Source organism: Ceratotherium simum, chromosome 13 (genome assembly GCF_057802395.1).
Source record: "Ceratotherium simum simum isolate JZ-2026a chromosome 13, ASM5780239v1, whole genome shotgun sequence".
NCBI lineage: Eukaryota > Metazoa > Chordata > Mammalia > Perissodactyla > Rhinocerotidae > Ceratotherium > Ceratotherium simum.
Window position 1 is genome coordinate 39,688,495 of NC_141912.1, and position 17,819 is coordinate 39,706,313.

General features: G+C 40.1%; 1 protein-coding gene across 1 annotated transcript in view; it reads right to left on the reverse strand.

The window, feature by feature from the left end:
* The window catches only part of BTBD9 (BTB domain containing 9), a 400,982-nt gene that overhangs the window by 376,975 nt on the left and 6,188 nt on the right, over positions 1-17,819 (reverse strand). The gene's annotated exons all lie outside the window — the stretch shown is intronic.

Genomic DNA, 17,819 nt, shown 5'->3' on the forward strand with positions numbered 1-17,819 from the left:
ACCCATTAGAATGGCTATAATCACCAAGACAGAAAACAACAAATGTTGCAGAGGTTGTGGGAAACCGAACCCTCATTCACTGCTGGTGGGAATGCAAACTGGTGCAACCTCTATGGAAAACAGTACGCAGATTCCTCAAAAAACTAAAAATAGAAATACCCTATGAGCCAGCTATCCCACTACTGGGAATCTATCCAATGAACCTGAAATCAACAATCCAAAGAAGCTTATGCACCCCTATGTTCATTGCAGCATTACTCACTATAGCCAAGAAGTGGAAGCAACCCAAGTGTCCCTCGACTGATGATTGGATCAAGAAGATGTGGTATATATATACAATGGAATACTACTCAGCCATAAAAAAAGACAAAATGGTCCCATTTGCAACAACATGGATGGACCTGAAGGGTATTTTGTTAAGTGAAATAAGCCGGAAAGAGAAAGACAAACAACACATGATTTCATTCACATGGAATATAAACCAACTCATGGACAGAGAGAACTGTATGGTGGTTATCAGGGGCAAGGCGGGTGGGGGGTGGGCACAAGGGGTGAAGGGAGGCATTTATACGGTGACTGACAAACAATAATGTACAACCAAAATTTCACAATGTTATAAACTATTAAGACATCAATTAAAAAAATTAAAAAAAAAAAATGTCTCTGCCTGAATGACACTTTGGCCTCCACCCCAACTAACTAACCAAAGGAGTTTGGGATGGGAGGCCTGCCCCCAGAACAGGCCATTACCACAGACATCTCCAGGTATCTAGGTGGGTCTGTGCTAAGCTCATTCTTAGTTCCTGGTTGCCCTTTATGAGACACATTTACATTTGTAAAGAAAATCTCCATTTGCAAAGGTTATCTTCTTCCCTGTACCAGGGGAATGACCTACCTAGAAACTTATCAGAATGGAAGGTGAGGACTTAAATCTGCATGATAAACTTACCCATTGTTAACTGTGCTGTTTAGGCAATATGCTATCTGACTCCCACTAGGTTCCTATAGGTAACATCACCCTGGAGCCGGGGGTCACCATGGTAATAGGTATTTGAGCTATTTTTTTCAGGAACTGAACCCATTGTCCACTTCAGGCCACATTGAGACAACCAACCCATCACTGGGCCCTTCAGAGGGCAAGAGGTTGGAACACCCTCAGGGCATGTTAATGCCGCCAATCTGTGAACATGCGTCCTACGTCCTACAAAGAGGCATGAAGCCTGACTACGCCTGTGCAGATCATCAACTACCTCAGCTCTCTTCACCTCCAATCATTTCAGACCACTTTGCCCCCTCCCCCATAAATATCCCCGAGTCCCTATTTTCGGGGAAGCGGATTTGAGATTCATTCCCCCGTTTCTACACTCGGCTCCCTTGTGATTAATAAACGCTCTCTCTCTGCAATCTCGTCATCTCGGGGATTGGCTTTCTGGGCGGCCGCAAAATGGACCTGGTGTGGTAACACTCACTTCATACCTCTAGATCCTCTCTCCCACTAAAAAAACCTCGTCCTCATGCAATGTCCCCCAGCTCAGTGAATCCAATTATGGAAACCAGAATGACACCTCCCTCAACCTCACCTCCCATACCTAATCCATCAGCAAATCTTTTTTTGAGGAAGATTGGCCCTGCGCTAACATCTGTTGCCAATCTTCCTCTTTTTTTTCTCCCCAAAGCCCCAGTGTATAGTTGTATATCATAGTTGTAGAGTCGTAGCTCTTCTATATGGCATGCTGCTTGGCTTGGTGAGTGGTGAGTAGGTCTACGCCCAAGATCCGAACCGGCGAACCCTGGGCCAACGAAGCAGAACACAGAGAACTTAACCTCTACGCCACCAGGCCGGCCCCTTCATCAGCAAATCTTTTGATTTTACCTCCTAAATGAACTCATAAATCGATTTACTTCTTAGCAACTTCTATGCTACTGACAAGAGATTTTCACATATTGAGGTATATGGGGTAACTATTCGGGTTCAAAACTGATTCGGCTTGCACTAAAAAGCCTGACTTACGGCCTATCCAACATACAGTGTACATCTGCTTAACCACTAAAGTAAAGAATACACTCTCTTAAGATAAGAATGCACACTTCTCCTCCTATGCCCTATTGGTAATGCCCGGATTAGTCCCTTTCCGGACATCACAGTCACATTGACCTGTTAATTTGCAATTGAATACCTCTTTGAAACTTTGATGAACATGTATCCTGGGTGTGTTTAATGTATATTCTTTGTTCTAAAAAGATTTAAGACAGGACTGTAAACCATGCTTCTCCGGAAGGCTTTCTAAGGCCTTCCCGGGTTATAATCCTCATTCTTGCTCAAGTAAACTGTTTTATAGATAAGAGAAATAAAATGAGTTATTAGTCATTTTGCATCGACACTACCATTCTAGTCTACACCACCCTTGTCTCTCACATGGACCATCAACTAGCTCCTAACCCATCTCCTTGCTTCCAATCCAAACTGTCCTCCACACAGCAGCCAGACTGAGTCTGTCAAGTTAGAAAACTGCTTATCAATCGTTCCCTCAACCTCTCCCTCCATAACTCCCACTCCCACTTAAAACCCTTCAGTGGCTTCCCAAGGCTCTTAACATGAAAGAACAACAGGAAAAACATTTAACTAGGCCTTCAAGGCTTATAGAATCTGGTCCTGTCTAACTCCACCGTCATTTCCCCTAACATTCTCTGGCACTTGACAAGCTCCCTTAAAGACACAGGGCCTTGGCATAAGCCGTTCCCTTGCTGGGACCACCCTTCCTCTTTTCAGCTTCCACCCTCCAGGTGCCATTTCCTCAGGCAGCCTTCCTTGACCTCAGTCTAGGCAGGGTCCCTTGTCATCTGCACTCATATAACTGTATTCATTTCCTTCATAGAATTCATCTTTTTGTATTTATCCCCCCACCTTAGATGCCATTTCTCAACACAAATCTTTTTATTTATTTATTTATTTTTTTACTGATGTTTTAATAGTTTTTAACATTGTGAAATTTTGGGTTGTACATTTTTGTTTGTTCATCATCATATGACTCCCTTCACCCCTTGTGCCCACCCCCCACCCCCAGTGCCGCTGGTAACCACAATACAGTTTTCTCTGTCCATGTGTTGGTTTATATCCCACATATGAGTGAGATCATACAGTGTTTGTCTTTCTCCTTCTGGCTTACTTCACTTAACATAATACCCTCCAGGCCCACCCATGTTGTTGCAAATGGGACGATTTTGTCTTTTTTTATGGCTGCGTAGTATTCCATTGTATATATATACCACATTTTCTTGATCCAATTGTCAGTCGAGGGACACTTAGGTTGCTTCCACTTCTTGGCTATGGTTTTGTTTTTTTTTTTTTAAAGTCGTACCTCTTCTTATTCCTCATCCTTTTTTTAATTTCATTTTATTTATTTATTCATTTATTTTTTGAGGAAGATCGGCCCCGAGATAACATCTGCAAATCTTCCTCTTTTTGCTGAGGAAGACTGGCCCTGGGCTAACATCCATGCCCATCTTCCTCCACTCTATATGGGACGCGGCCACAGCATGGCTTGACAAGTGGTGCGTCGGTGCACGCCTGGGATCCGAACCAGCGAACCCCGAGCTGCCGAAGCAGAGTGTGCACATTTAACCACTTGCGCCACCGGGGCGGCCCCTCAACACAAATCTTTTGAAAATGTAAATCAGATCAGTCACTCCATTGCTTAAAACCCTTCAATGCCTTCCTATGTTACTTTAAGTAAAAATCATACTCTTTACCAAGGCCTACAGGGCTCTGCATGAGCTGTCACCCAACCACCTCCCTGAACTCATCTCCTACCCCTCTCCTCGTACATTCTGCTCCAGCCACACTGGCCTTACGGCTCCTTAGGAACACAGACAAGCTTAGCCCTGATTCGGGGTCCTTATAATTACCTTCCCTCTGCCGGAATGTTTTGTTCCCAGAGTCCCCACTATTGGCTACTGACCATTCAGGTCTCTGCTCTCCAACCACCCTACCTAAAAGAACACCCACCCTCACCCCACTTCTAACCCTCTACTCCATTTTTTTTCACTGCACTAATCACTAGAAGATAACCTCCACAGGAGCAAGGACTCTGCCCTTTTCATCTCAGTGCCTAGAAAAGTAACTGGCACAGAGTAGGTACTCAATGCCTGTACGAATGCTTAAAGTAGCTAGTGTGGTCCTGTTCCAAATAACTGAACTCCACTGACATAGATAAGAGATACAGGTATGAAGATCTGATACTAGTGGCAGTGGTAGGCAAAATTCTAAGATGGCCCCCACAATTTCTACCACCTGGTACACACATCCTGTATAATCCCCTCCCTTTGTGAGGGGGTGGTACCAGTGAATATAGGATAGTCACTCATGTGATTAGGCTATCTTATACGAGACTGTTATAGCTGATTGGAGAGATTATTCTGCTGGCTTTGAAGAAGTAAGTTGCCATGTTGTAAGCCATCCATATAGTTACGACCTGAGGGTGGCCTCTAGGAGCTGAGAGGGACACCCCGCTGATAGCCAGCAAGAAAATGAGGACCTCAGTCATATGATCCCAAGGAATCGAATTCTGCCAACAACCAATGAGCTTGGTAGAGGACCCTGAGCCTCAGATGAGATCACAGCCCCTGCAAACACCTTGATTTCAGCCTGGTGAGGCCCTGAGCAAAAAATACAGCTATATTATGCCTGGACTTCTGACCTCCAGAAATGTGAGATAATAAACGGCTGTTATTTTCAACTGTACGTTTGTGACACATTGTTAGGCACTGATAGAAAACTAATACAGAAGCCATCAACCCTATCACACCCAATGCCCACTTTTTGTAACAAATGCCTTGTAACGCCCCCTACTGTTCTGTAATAAAATTCAGAGATTTAGAACCTACTAATAAATACTTAAAAAAAAATACATTAGCTATAAGGGAAAAATCAAAAGAAAATAACTTGTAATAAAATAATATGCATTTAAGCAACATTAGAAAACAAAATTGCCCCTATAAATTTTCATAATGCCCTATGAGGGGTGATTCCATATCCATTGAGAACCTCTGGCTTGTGAGAATCAGTGTACCTAGAACACACTGGCTCCAAATTGGAAGAATATTTAATCTTAAAATGCCTAGTATTTGCTAATTTTGATTCTTAATACATCATGTTGTAAAGCATGTCTTTCACAGTCACATTAGCATTATATTTTTATTCTAATCTTTTTCCAAAATGGAATTAAGAAGGTTTGAAAGCTTCATAATTTCCTTTTTTCCCTCCTCCTCTTCAATTATTAAGTACTCACTGGGCACATGATACTGTTCCTTGAAATTAATTTTCACAATTAATAGACCTTTAAAGTTTCTAATTCATTTCCCAACTCTCATTTTTCAGATGTGAACAGAGAATCACCATCATCTAGTGGCTCATTATACATGCTATAAAATATTTCACCCTAGCTGTGAAGCTGGCCATAGTAAATACATTTTGTTGCCTTAATCAAGATTTATGATAATATAATAATGTAATTTTTAAAGGCCACATGCCAAAAGTACTTCCTAAATTAATAAAAAATAGTTAGCACTTAACCTATAATACACTTTAAAAGCATCACACAATCCTGCAGGTAGCTATTTGCCCATGTGCCCAAGGCTAGTAACAATTGATAGAGAGCCTGTCATCAAGCCTATTTACTTGATTTATTTTACAGTAGCCTTCTAAGGCCACATACATAATGAGTACTCACTTTGTGACTGGGAAAATAAATTATTTAGTCCAGACAACCTGACAGTGTTACTATTAAGTTATTAATTCACTGAGAGGGGGGAAATTCCCTGAATAGTCTTGTTTTCATGCCCAAACAGCAACAGTATTAATAAATATTCACAGATTCCTAGGACCTTAGAGCTGGAAAAGACTTAGGGATTATAACCACAGCTTTTTACAGATGAGGAAACTGAGAGACTTGTCCAAGGTCACAGTCATCAGCTGCAGAACCTGGGATAAGACAACGAGAGATAATAGGATCTCAATTTCCCCATTTAGAAAATGGGGATAACCCCACCCCTGACAGGGTGGCTGAGGATGCAATAAAATAATATAAAACACATTAAGGACATAGTATGTGCCTGACACTTAACAGCCACTCCATAACATCAGTTTCCCTCCTAGGTTTTCCTCCCCCAATCTCCTACATCACTTTTTTTCTTTCTTTCTTTTTTTTTTGGCCAAAATAATATTTAGGATGATGCACTTTGGTGATAATTTTCTGAACTATACTGTATTAACAACAAATGAGAGCAAATTATGGTTCATCCGGGAATAGAAGGACTCACTGGGAGGCTACAGAGGAAGCAGCTGACCCCAACTCTCAGGAGTTTAGTCCATACTCCCCAAAGGTTTCAAGGACTGTCAACCTGTTGGACTGAGCCCAAACCAGCTTCCCCAACGTTGAGAGTACGCAGAGTTTAGTATAAGTTTAGCATAATTTTATTTAACCTTATACTTCATACATACTTTCTAATCCCTTTTCCAGTTTTTATTCAAACTTTTCATAAGATTATCTATTCCCTTGGCCTCCTCTTTCTAATCTCCAATTCACGTGAATCCCTGAAGTCTCACAACCAGCCCACCACTTCACTGAAACCACTCTTAGAAGGTCATCAATGACCTCTTAACTGGAATACCCAAGATTGGCTTTTCCGTCCTTACCTTGTGGATCTCTCCACAGCGTGTGACACTCTTGAGCACGCCCTTCTTGAAACTCTACTTCTTCAGCCTCTGTGACACTCTCCTCTCCTGGTTCTCCTTTTACCTCTGTGTGTCTCTTCTTTTACTACCATCTCCTTAAGAGTCCTGTTCCCCAGGGTTATACCTTCCTGGTGAGTTTATTTATCCATCCTCCTAATTTCAACCGCCAGGTACTAATTTCCAAATCTCTATCTCTAGCCCAGACCTCTCTTCTGAATTTCAGATTCATAGGTACAGAATCATATGCCTGCAATATGATTCCACTGCCTGTCCCCACTGGCACCTCAAATCCACATACTCAACACTGAACTAATCTTCTCTTAATGCACATCTTCCTCCAACGTCTTTTATCTTAATATATGGTATCACCACACAGTAATCCATGCTAAAAACCTGTAAGACTCCCAGGACTCCTTCCTCTCCCTCTAATAATTAGTTAGATCTTCTAATTTCACCTCCTTAATATTCCTCCAATTCATCCCTCCTATGCCTATTTAATAACTTCTATTCTAGTTCAGGTTTCAATCACCTCTCACCTGGACTACTTCAGCAGCTTCTCAACTATCTCCCTGCCTCCCATTCTGTCCCCATCTCCATTCGGCCTGCAGAATAATCAATCTAAAAATATAATATATTGGGCTGGCCCCGTGGCCTAGCGGTTAAGTGAGCACGCTCCGCTACTGGCGGCCCGGATTCGGATCCCGGGCGTGCACTGACGCACTGCTTCTCTGGCCATGCTGAGGCCACGTCCCCCATACAGCAATTAGAAGGATGTGCAACTATGGCATACAACTATCTACTGGGGCTTTGGGGAAGAAAAAGGAGGAGGATTGGCAATAGATGTTAGCTCAGAGCCGGTCTTCCTCAGCAAAAAGAGGAGGATTAGCACGGATGTTAGCTCAGGGCTGATCTTCCTCACAAAAATAAATAAATAAATAAAAATAAATAAATAAAAATATAATATAGATTATATCTTATATAGAAGATACTCATGCTTTTGTAATGATTCTCCAATTAAAAGGTTCTGGGGTCACACAGACCTCTGCACTTTGGAATCCACTCTCTGCACTCAGTAGACACGGCCTTGAACAAATTACTCAACTTCTCTGCATCTCCATATTTTCACTTGTGAATGTCCCAGAGGATTAAATGAGATAATAACTATAAAGCACTTAATACAGTTTCTGGCATATAGTAAGTGCTTAACAAATGGTAGTTATTAGTGATCATGTTAGTAATACAATCATCATGATCATATTATGGTCACTGGGCTAGTATATAAGTTCACAGAGAGGGCATACACAGCCCTCCTCAAACTGACCCTTGCTGACCACTCTAGCCTCCTCTCTAAGGATGCCCTGCCTCTCACTTTATGCTTCAGCAACACTAAACTTAGTAACCACTTACCCTTAGACACTTTGCCATCTCTCTGCCAAAAATACACATTCCCTTCATGGCATGCATAGGTAAGGTCTTATTCTTTAGACTTAGTGAGGTGTCATCTTTATCAGGAAGCTTTCTCTGAACATCAGAGTTTATTAAGATGTCTCCTCAGAAGTACTGATAGACAGTTATATTCATGGCATGTAAGTTCTAAGCTAATAGTCTTCTGCATATATTTCTATCACAGCACTTACCACTTTGTATTACAAACATCTACCTTTAAATCTACCTCCCCCACGAGATTACAAGTTCTTTGTGGGCAGAGAATATAAATTATTCTCCTCTGTACCCAGAGCAATTAATATAATCTAGTAGGAGGTCAACACATGTTTGCATGGATGAAAGAGAAGCTGCCTGGGAATCTCCTCCCCAGTTCCATCTGAATTAGGTCAATTCTTACCATAAAAGAGTCACATCATACTCAAATTTAACGTACGTGAATTCAACTACTTATATGGAAGGAGGACTTAGATATAGCGGGAGCTCCCCACCACTCCGCTCAATGACTATATGCTCTTTGCTGTAATCAAGTCTGAAACAAAAGGTATGAGTGATTTTAGAAGTTTCTCAATCACTAAAAAACAAGTGGAGGCAGCAAAGAATTAATTGCAGGCTTTAGAGAAACACTAACAACAGAGATGTAAAAAGGTGGTAGAACAGTTATCCCACCTTAGGAGAATTAACTCTTCCTTTAAAAACTCTCAGTGAGTGATTTCTCCACATCAAAAGAATTTAATAACCAGTGAAATAAATGGTATACAATTACTTCAGTACTTAAAAAATGTATATATGTTAATGTTTAGTTGATAAAACCTTTACTGGAGAAGTGATAGAACAGTAGACAAAGCAAAGACATCAATGAAAAAATGCAAATACACACAAGATTATCACTTCCACAGAACAGCAAACCAAGTTATCTAAGAGAACTCTACCAAACTACAAATTAGATAACTGCAAACCTAGCTTCATAGCTTCATAGTGGTGCTTTTCAGGCAGGCCAGGAAATGCCTAGTAACGGCGGCACTCATGAAGTGAGGTGCTGATAAGCCAAATTAGGGGTGTCAAATAAAACTTCTAGTAAAACTAAACTCTCACAATCCATATTAGCTCATTTTGGGACACGCCTGTATTAAGAAAAACATGACATGGCACTTTGCAGGCATTAAAGGATCTTCTAAAGAAAATTTCGACAGTATTTGATTTTTACATTTTGTCCTGACTTTAGAACATAACTACTAACCCCACTCCCACCCCAACTATACGACTCCATTATATTCTCTTGCTAATGTCACCATCTGTAAGAACAGATAAATCACTTTGCTGGTAACTAGAGCCATGGGATTCCATGTGAGTCTCCAAGACTTGACTAGATCTACAGCTAGCGTTAAAAACAAGAACAATGGCACCCAGCTTCCCAAAGAAAGAGATTCCAGTTCTGCTTCAGCTAGCACAGACCAGGGGCCTATGAGAAAAAGCAGATGCTGTGGGGAAAGCAAGTCCAGGCAGTTCCTTCCTACCCTTAGGGGAATCTAAACTTAGCTCTCCCTTAGCAAATTACCCAGTATCCCTGCTACTCTTCGTAAACTATCAACTTCATAGACTATAAACTCCTTGAGGGCAGGGACTAGGTCACAATGTTTGATGGAAGAATGATCAAAATTTTTACCCATTATTCTCCTTGGAAAGCATCACAAAGTGCTGCTTCATGATAACACAGATTTTTCTAGTGATTAAAACTGGTATGAGCTGCTTTATGAAGAAATGAAACGTCCATCAAAAAGGGACTTGTGATAACGTATCTGTTAAAAGGTAATTTTTTTAAAAAAGTTAAATAATGACACATACAAATACAAAACATGTCAAAGATTTTATTTGAATCATTAATAACTCATTAATAAATGCAGCATCCAGTAAGATATTATAATGGGTTCAAAGAAGAAGTCCAAGAACACACACACATATATATGGGCTACCTGGAATCCTGAAACTGCTTTATAAATAGACGCAAAACTGCTCAATATCCCCAGGACATTCAATTGCATTACACCGGACAAAATCCATTTGCGTTTCTATGGACAAGAATCATCTGCATTATTATCAACAACTATTTTCTACAACTTACAGAGTTATAAAATAGCTCAAAGACAAGGAAAGGTACTGATAACCTGGAAGACCGCACTAGATAGCACATTAAGCAATCTTTTGGGCCCATTTCAGTCTTTCGCAATTTTTCCTGACAACATCCATACAACGGAATATTATGCGGCTGCTAAAGAGAATGAGGCAGCCTCTTCATGTACTGATATGGAATAGCCTCGAAGATATAACGAGAAAAAAGCAAGATGCAGTACAGTAAGTATGGCAGGTGACACTTATGTTTAAGAATAAACATGAGGGGCCGGCCCCGTGGCTTAGCGGTTAAGTGCAGGCGCGCTCCGCTGCTGGCGGCCGGGTTTGGATCCCGGGCGCGCGCAGACGCACCGCTTCTCCGGCCATGCTGAGGCCGCGTCCCACATACAGCAACTAGAGGGATGTGCAGCAATGACATACAACTATCTACTGGGGCTTTGGGGGAAAAAAATAAATAAATAAAATTTAAAAATATATATATATATAAAAAATAAAAAAAAAAAAGAATAAACATGAGAATATGCTATATACACACAGAATATTTCTGAAAAGATACACAGGAAACTTTATTACTTTTAATCACCCCTAGTGGAATGGAAGCCTCCAGGAATGAAAGCAGATCTTTGCCTATTTTGTTCACCCCTCCATCCTCAAATACTAGAACAGCACCTGGAATTTAAGAGGCACTCAATAAAAACTTGTTGAATAAATTAATGAATTAATGGTAAGAGTGGCTGCTTCCAGAAGGAGGAACTGGATGTCTGTGGGGTAAGGATGAAAGGAAGACAGACTTTCCACTGTATACCCTTTCGTATTTTTGAATTTTGTACCATGTTCATATATTACCTCCTTAAAAAGTGATTTCTTTAAAAAAAGGTAATGAGTTGATATTAGCTGAGATGTTACAAAGAGGATTTCTTCATTAAGCTGCCTTCTACCTCTAGGACTTTAGCAAAGTACTGAAAAGTATAACTCAAGTATTAGCAGGCTTCATATAAGTGATGCTTCATGCTGTTAATATAAAGGCTCAAAAATAAATAAATTTAACTGGCTTAGCCACTTTAGAAAAATGGCTATTTGGTACTATCTACCAAAGTTGAAGATGTGCATACCATATGACCCAGCAATTCTAGTCTGGTATACCCAAAGCTAAAATGTGTTCATGAGCATATACAGAAACGTCATAGCTAAAACACATTAGCAGCAGAAAGGATGGATAAATTGTACAGTCATGAAATGGAATACTACATAGCAGTGAAAATGGACAAAATTAACTGTATGCAACAAGGTGTTGCACAATGTAACAAAATATCACAAATCTAATATAAAGCTAAAAAAGCAAAACACTGAGACTACATATATATGATTCCATTTATATAAAGTCTAAAAATAGGCCAAGTAACCTGTAAGATTTAAAGTGTATATTTAGGGGGTAAAACTTAAAAAAAAGCAAGGAAGTAATACTATAAAAGTCAGGACTCTGGTTACCTTTAGGAGAGAGGTTGTGACTGGGAAGCAGAACCTGAGGGGCTTCTGGATATTTGCAGTGTTTTATTTCTCAACCCGAGTGGCAATAACTTAGATGTTACTTTAAAATAATTCATTAAGCTGAATATTTGTGTTCCATGTACCTTTGCATATGTGTGTCATATTCAACAAGGGAAACAAAAGTTTAAAAATATAAAGATATTCTCTATGCAAGCCAGAACCCAGGAAGGAAAAAGCGTCAGTGTGGGTTCTAGGATCCCGGGCCAAAGACTATGGGCCCTGCAGAACAAAAAAGGAAGGCCAGGAGGGAAACGAATGAGGCACCTCGTGCCTGGGTCAGCTTGGTTCAATTGTTCCTGCTTTTCCAGCTTGTTCACTTCTTTCTCGACTTTGACATCTACTAATTTCTTTAAAAGCTCCTTCTATACTTTTACAAACTGTATGTCCATGGTTCTTCCCACCCCCCCAAAGCCCCAGTAGATAGTTGTATGTCATAGCTGCACATCCTTCTAGTTGCTGTATGTGGGACGCGGCCTCAGCAAGGCCGGAGAAGCGGTGCGCCGGTGCGCGCCTGGGATCCGAACCCGGGCGGCCAGCAGCGGAGCGCGCGCACTTAACCGCTAAGCCACGGGGCCGGCCCAATGGTTCTCAAACTTTAGATGTACCGGAACCAGCTGGAGGGCATGGTAAAACACAGATTGTTAGGCCCCAGCCCCAGAGTTTCTGATTCTGGAGGTCTCAAGTGAGGCCCCAGAATTTCCATTTCAAACAAGTTCCCAGGTGACTTTAATGCTGTCCTAGAACTACTGCTCTATAGTTAAGGATTCGAATACAATAATGCAGGTGAGAAATTATGAGGATTTCAACGAAGGTAAAAGCAGCAGGAATGGAGAGGAGAAAATGGATATGAGGGATGATGTACAGACAGCATATGAGGGTGCAAGAGAGGAGTTCCGGACATTCAGGTTTTCAGCTTAGATGAATAATGTACCATTCATCAGGATAAGGAATTGAGAGGGAGGCAAAGCAAGTTCAATCTGATAAGAAATTAATCTATGGCTTGGAGAGTTTGAGTAAGGAAGCCTAAGAGAGGCAAAGTAGAGGCAAGCATGAATGGAATGAGGCACCAAGAGGAAAGCGCTCTAAAAGTACTATGTAAACATAAGAAACCCCATAAAAGTAAGCATCTCCTCACAAAAGAATTTTATGCAGCTGTAAAAAAGAACAAGATCTCTATGAACTGACGTGAGGTAGTCTCCAGGATGTATTGCTTAGTGTAAAAAGCAAAATGCAAAAGAATATCTACGGCACCTTTTGTGTAAGAAAGAAGGGGAAATAAGAAAGTATACATATATTTGGTTATTTGTGCAAAAAGAAGCACAGGAAGCAGAAAGCCAAGACAATGAATAGATTATCTACAGGGGGTGGGTAGGTGGAAAGAAGGGAAGGAACGAGGGTGACACTTCTCGAAGAACGCCTTTTTGACTTTTGCAACCGTGTTAATGTTTCACATACTCAAAAAAGGACAGTACGTAAAATCAACAAAGATGGGGATGCGAGAGGGTAACATGAAATACAGAGAAGCAAATGAACCAAACTGTATTTCAAACGAATAACCACACACTGAAGGGGTCACATAACCCATGTCAGTTTTGAACAAAGTATTTGTACTATATGCCTTTAGGCTATTGTTTTAAAGTTATGTTAAATACTGAACTCTAGTTAGTGGGTTTCATTTTCACAGAGGCACAGGTTAGCAATTTTGACCTACTTTCTAGGTACATTAGGAGTGTACAAATAAGTAACATGGGGTCCAGGAGGGGAACCAGGCTCTTCCTGTTGGAGAAGAGAGCTACGAATATGAAAAGGGGAATGGGTAGAAAAATCGTGTGGCATAGGACTAGAATTGGAAGTTATCAGTGTGAACTCATGGGTTTAATACTGATAGAGATACATGAAAATAGACACAGATGTGTGTAGGGTACATACACACAGACACACACACCTCTGTTTGCTAAGAGGGCCTAGAAGGAATGACATCCCAAAAGCCATGAGCACACCTAGCACTGAGATTTCGATTTCTAGATACCATTTTCCAGTAAGGGTTCCCTGCAGCTGATTGCCGGGCAGGGAAAATACAAGATGAACCTGAACTATCTTGTTGTACCAGAAAATAAGGAAGTGCTCGAAGAATAACAGGGACACGTCAAAAAGACAGAAGCCAGCTTGAAAGGGCTCCCATTGGTTGAATAGGGGACAATTTGAGTAAAGAAATAATGATAGTAAAAAATTATAACCCATTCAATAACATAAGAATCTGTGAGCTCATAGTGATATTAATCAATCAATGGGGGGAAGTCGACTAACAAATGTAGAAGGAATGAGAGAATTAGAAAATATTCATTTGGCAAAATTGATTCAGGAAAGAATAATCAACAGATGCTAAAACTAGTGGGTGAAACTTTGAAGAGTAACAGGATATTTACATATCTCAAAGTATTTCCCCAGAAAACACTTATTACTTACAAAAAAAAAAAATAGTAATTTTACAGTGGAGAAACCAAGCAGAATCCTCTTAACTAAATGATAAAGTGAACATCATCAGTAACGGGACATATCAACATCACTGGCCACCTGAAACGATGCACTAAGGACAACACAACATCACATCTGTCGTACGCCTGCCCAAAATGCATTAACATGAACCTAATCTTGAGGAAACAACAGACAAACCTCAAACGAGAGACATTCTATTTAAAAACAAAACAAAAAAGTGGCCTACACTCTCCAAAAATGTCAATGTTACAAAGACAAGAGTTGAGGAACTGTTCCAGATAAAGGAAACCAAAGGAAAAAACAAACTAAAGATGCTGCATAAGTGGTTTGTTGTTTTATTTTTGCGTATTGGGTTTTTGTCGTTGCTATAACGGGTATACATGGATAAGCCAACTGGGACGACAAGGCCTGTAGAGCAGATAATAGTACTGTATTAATACTAATTTTCTGATTTTGATGATTAGAAGGTAGTAAGAGAACATTCCTTTTTTTAGGAAATGCACACTGAAGCGTGGAGGTGAAAGGGCATAATATCTGCAACTTACACGTGAACAGTTAGGAAAAAAATACATATGGAAAGAGAAAAAAGGATAAAACAAATGTGGTAAATGTTAACATGTGGGGGAATGTGGTGAAGGTTATATGAGAATTCTTTTCTGTCTAAAATTAGGTTAAAATAAAAACTTACAAGAAAAAGTAAGCAGGTAATTGATACTTCTTGGGGGTAGGGATGGTGAAGTCAACATCTGGCTAACATCTAAAGAAATGAAGTGCCAAAACATAAACCTAACTGTGATGTGTTCTGAAAAGGTTCCCTGACTAAACCAATTATGTTCTATATACACCTTCTAAAGAATGAGATTTGAAATAAAATGGATCTACTTTAGGACCTTACTCAAAAAGAAGAGTTTCTAAAGTACCCAAAGGACTTTAATATAAGTTAACAGACTCATCTAAACCATGTGACCCCAACTCATCGTGCTATGCGGAAGGTGAAATGCATGCCTTCAGACAACACTTAAGCAAGTACTTTTCCTCTAAAAGTTTGAAAGATAAGTTAATTTTACTTAGAAATGTTTGGTTCTATTTAAGATAAATTATGGAAACTATGAAATAAGTTTAAATGAAATTATACAAGAATAAATGCATAAAATAGGATAAAAATGAAAGCAGAACTGAAGCTAATGAGATAGATGCAAAACTTAAAGAAATAATCAAAAAATCTGTAATTTATGAAAACTTGCTTTAGATTTTAAAAACCACTACCTTTTCTTCACAGCATTTCCAGAAAATACTGTGAATACACAAGTCAGAAAAATTACAGCATGTGCTACAACACAGACAATCAATTTCAGCTGAGGAAGCAGCTTCATATGACAAAGGATTTATGCTTGTTTTAAAACATGTCTACAAATTCTTTGACCCCCCCCACTCCCCTCAAAAGAAGGTGGAGCCTAATTGCCTTCCCTTGAGTGTGGGCTGGACTTAGTGACATTTATAACAAACAGAATTAGAGCAGAAGTGGCAGTATGTGCATTCAAGATAGGACATATTAGGCATACGATTTCCTCTTTGCTCTCTCTTGCACCACTTGCTCTGGGTGAAGCCAGCTGACATGGTGTGAGGACACTCAAACAGCCCTATGAAAGACCTAAGGCCTCGTATCAACAGCGATGTGAGACAGCCACTTAGAAGCAGATCCTCCAGCCCCAGTCAAGCCATCAGATGACTGCTGCAGCACTAGTCAACAGCTTGACCCCAACTCATGAGGGACTCTGAGCCAGAACCAGCGAGCTAAGCTACAACCGAATTCCTGACCCACGGAAACTGTTAGGTAAGAGATGTTTATTGTTTTAAGCTGCTAAATTTCAGGGTAATTTGTTACATAGCAATAGATAACTAATACAAGGTTTAATATTGATCAATTTGTATAAATTATAATTTCATAGAAATATTGTGAAATTAGTTGAAATTGACTATGCTTTACAAAGATAGTTACAGTTGATATTTCCAGGAATGCATAAAATAGGACCCAAAAGAGATAAATCAAATCAGAACAACAATATCAAACCATAAAGGGAATATACAGACAAGCATTCAACTTGCAAATAGATTAAAAAATAAACACTTGGGTGGATGGGAGGAATAAGGGGTGTGGACAGAAGAGAGACTAGCTGAGAAATCTCAACTATACATTTTCTGGAGGAGGAGCAAGATATTCTTCACTAAGTAATAAAAAAAAGAAGTTCTGAATTTACTTTAAATATCATTAGCTTGGAAAAGTACAGTTGCTCCTCTAGAAGATTTTGCACCTACACACAGAGAACTGGGAAATCTGAATGTTTATGTAAAATCTCTTATCAGTCAACTAAAAAATTTGGGGTCAAATATAGCATGTCTTCACAGGAGAGTAGCACTGGGGCCTTTAAATGTCCCCCTCCTTTTCCCCACCATCCTTAACAAAATTATCAAATTGTCTTCAATCATTCAGGCAGTTATTAAAATTCTAACTTCCTCCAATAACTTTTCCCAAATAAGCAGAAACAAGACTGGATTTCTCCACCTGGACATTTGCAGGCTAGGGCCCCATGCTGACACTAGGACCTGACGTGAAGAGCACTGGCTCTGGAGTCCACACCTCATGGGCCCTATCCCACCTCATGGGCCACAAACGGCAGGCAAACTGTTCTCCCCACTTTGAATCTCAATGGGGATAATATCCAATTTATAAGGCTGTTATTATAAGGATTAAATGACATATAGAAAAAGCCCAGCATGATGCAGCTACTCAATAAACAGTAGGGAAACAAGGATAGAGGCTGCCAGAATATTTTTTTGTATTATACAAAGATGCAAAAGGCAGCCCAGGAGATTAATGTGGATTTATGACATGTTTTAATTTCTGGAACATTATAATAGTTTATGAGTTGAAATCAAAACTGAACATTCAGGCACTCATCAAGCACTGGAGAACCTAGTCGGCGATCAATGTTTATACAGCACTTACCATATTCTATGTAGTATTGTAAATACATTTTTTCTCCTCTACCAAATAATATATTCTTTAATGGCTTAAAAAAATGTGTTCAGGGCCGGCCCAGTGGCGCAGCGGTTAAGTGCGCAAGCTCTGCTTCGGTGGCCTGGGGTTCCAGGTTCGGATCCCGGGCGCTCACCAACGCACCACTTGTCAAGCCATGCTGTGGCGGCGTCCCATATAAAATAGAGGAAGACGGGCACGGATGCTAGCCCAGGGCCTATCTTCCTCAGCAAAAAGAGGAAGATTGGCATTGGATGTTAGCTCAGGGCTGATCTTCCTCACAAAAAAAAAAAAAAAGTGTTCATCTCTGTATTTTTTCACGGCTCTTTGCATACATAAGACTGAATGAATTTAACTTCAAGTCCTTGATGTCTGCTCATATCAGTATATTGTTAAGATTATAAAATTCAGGGGCGAGCCCCGTGGCCGAGT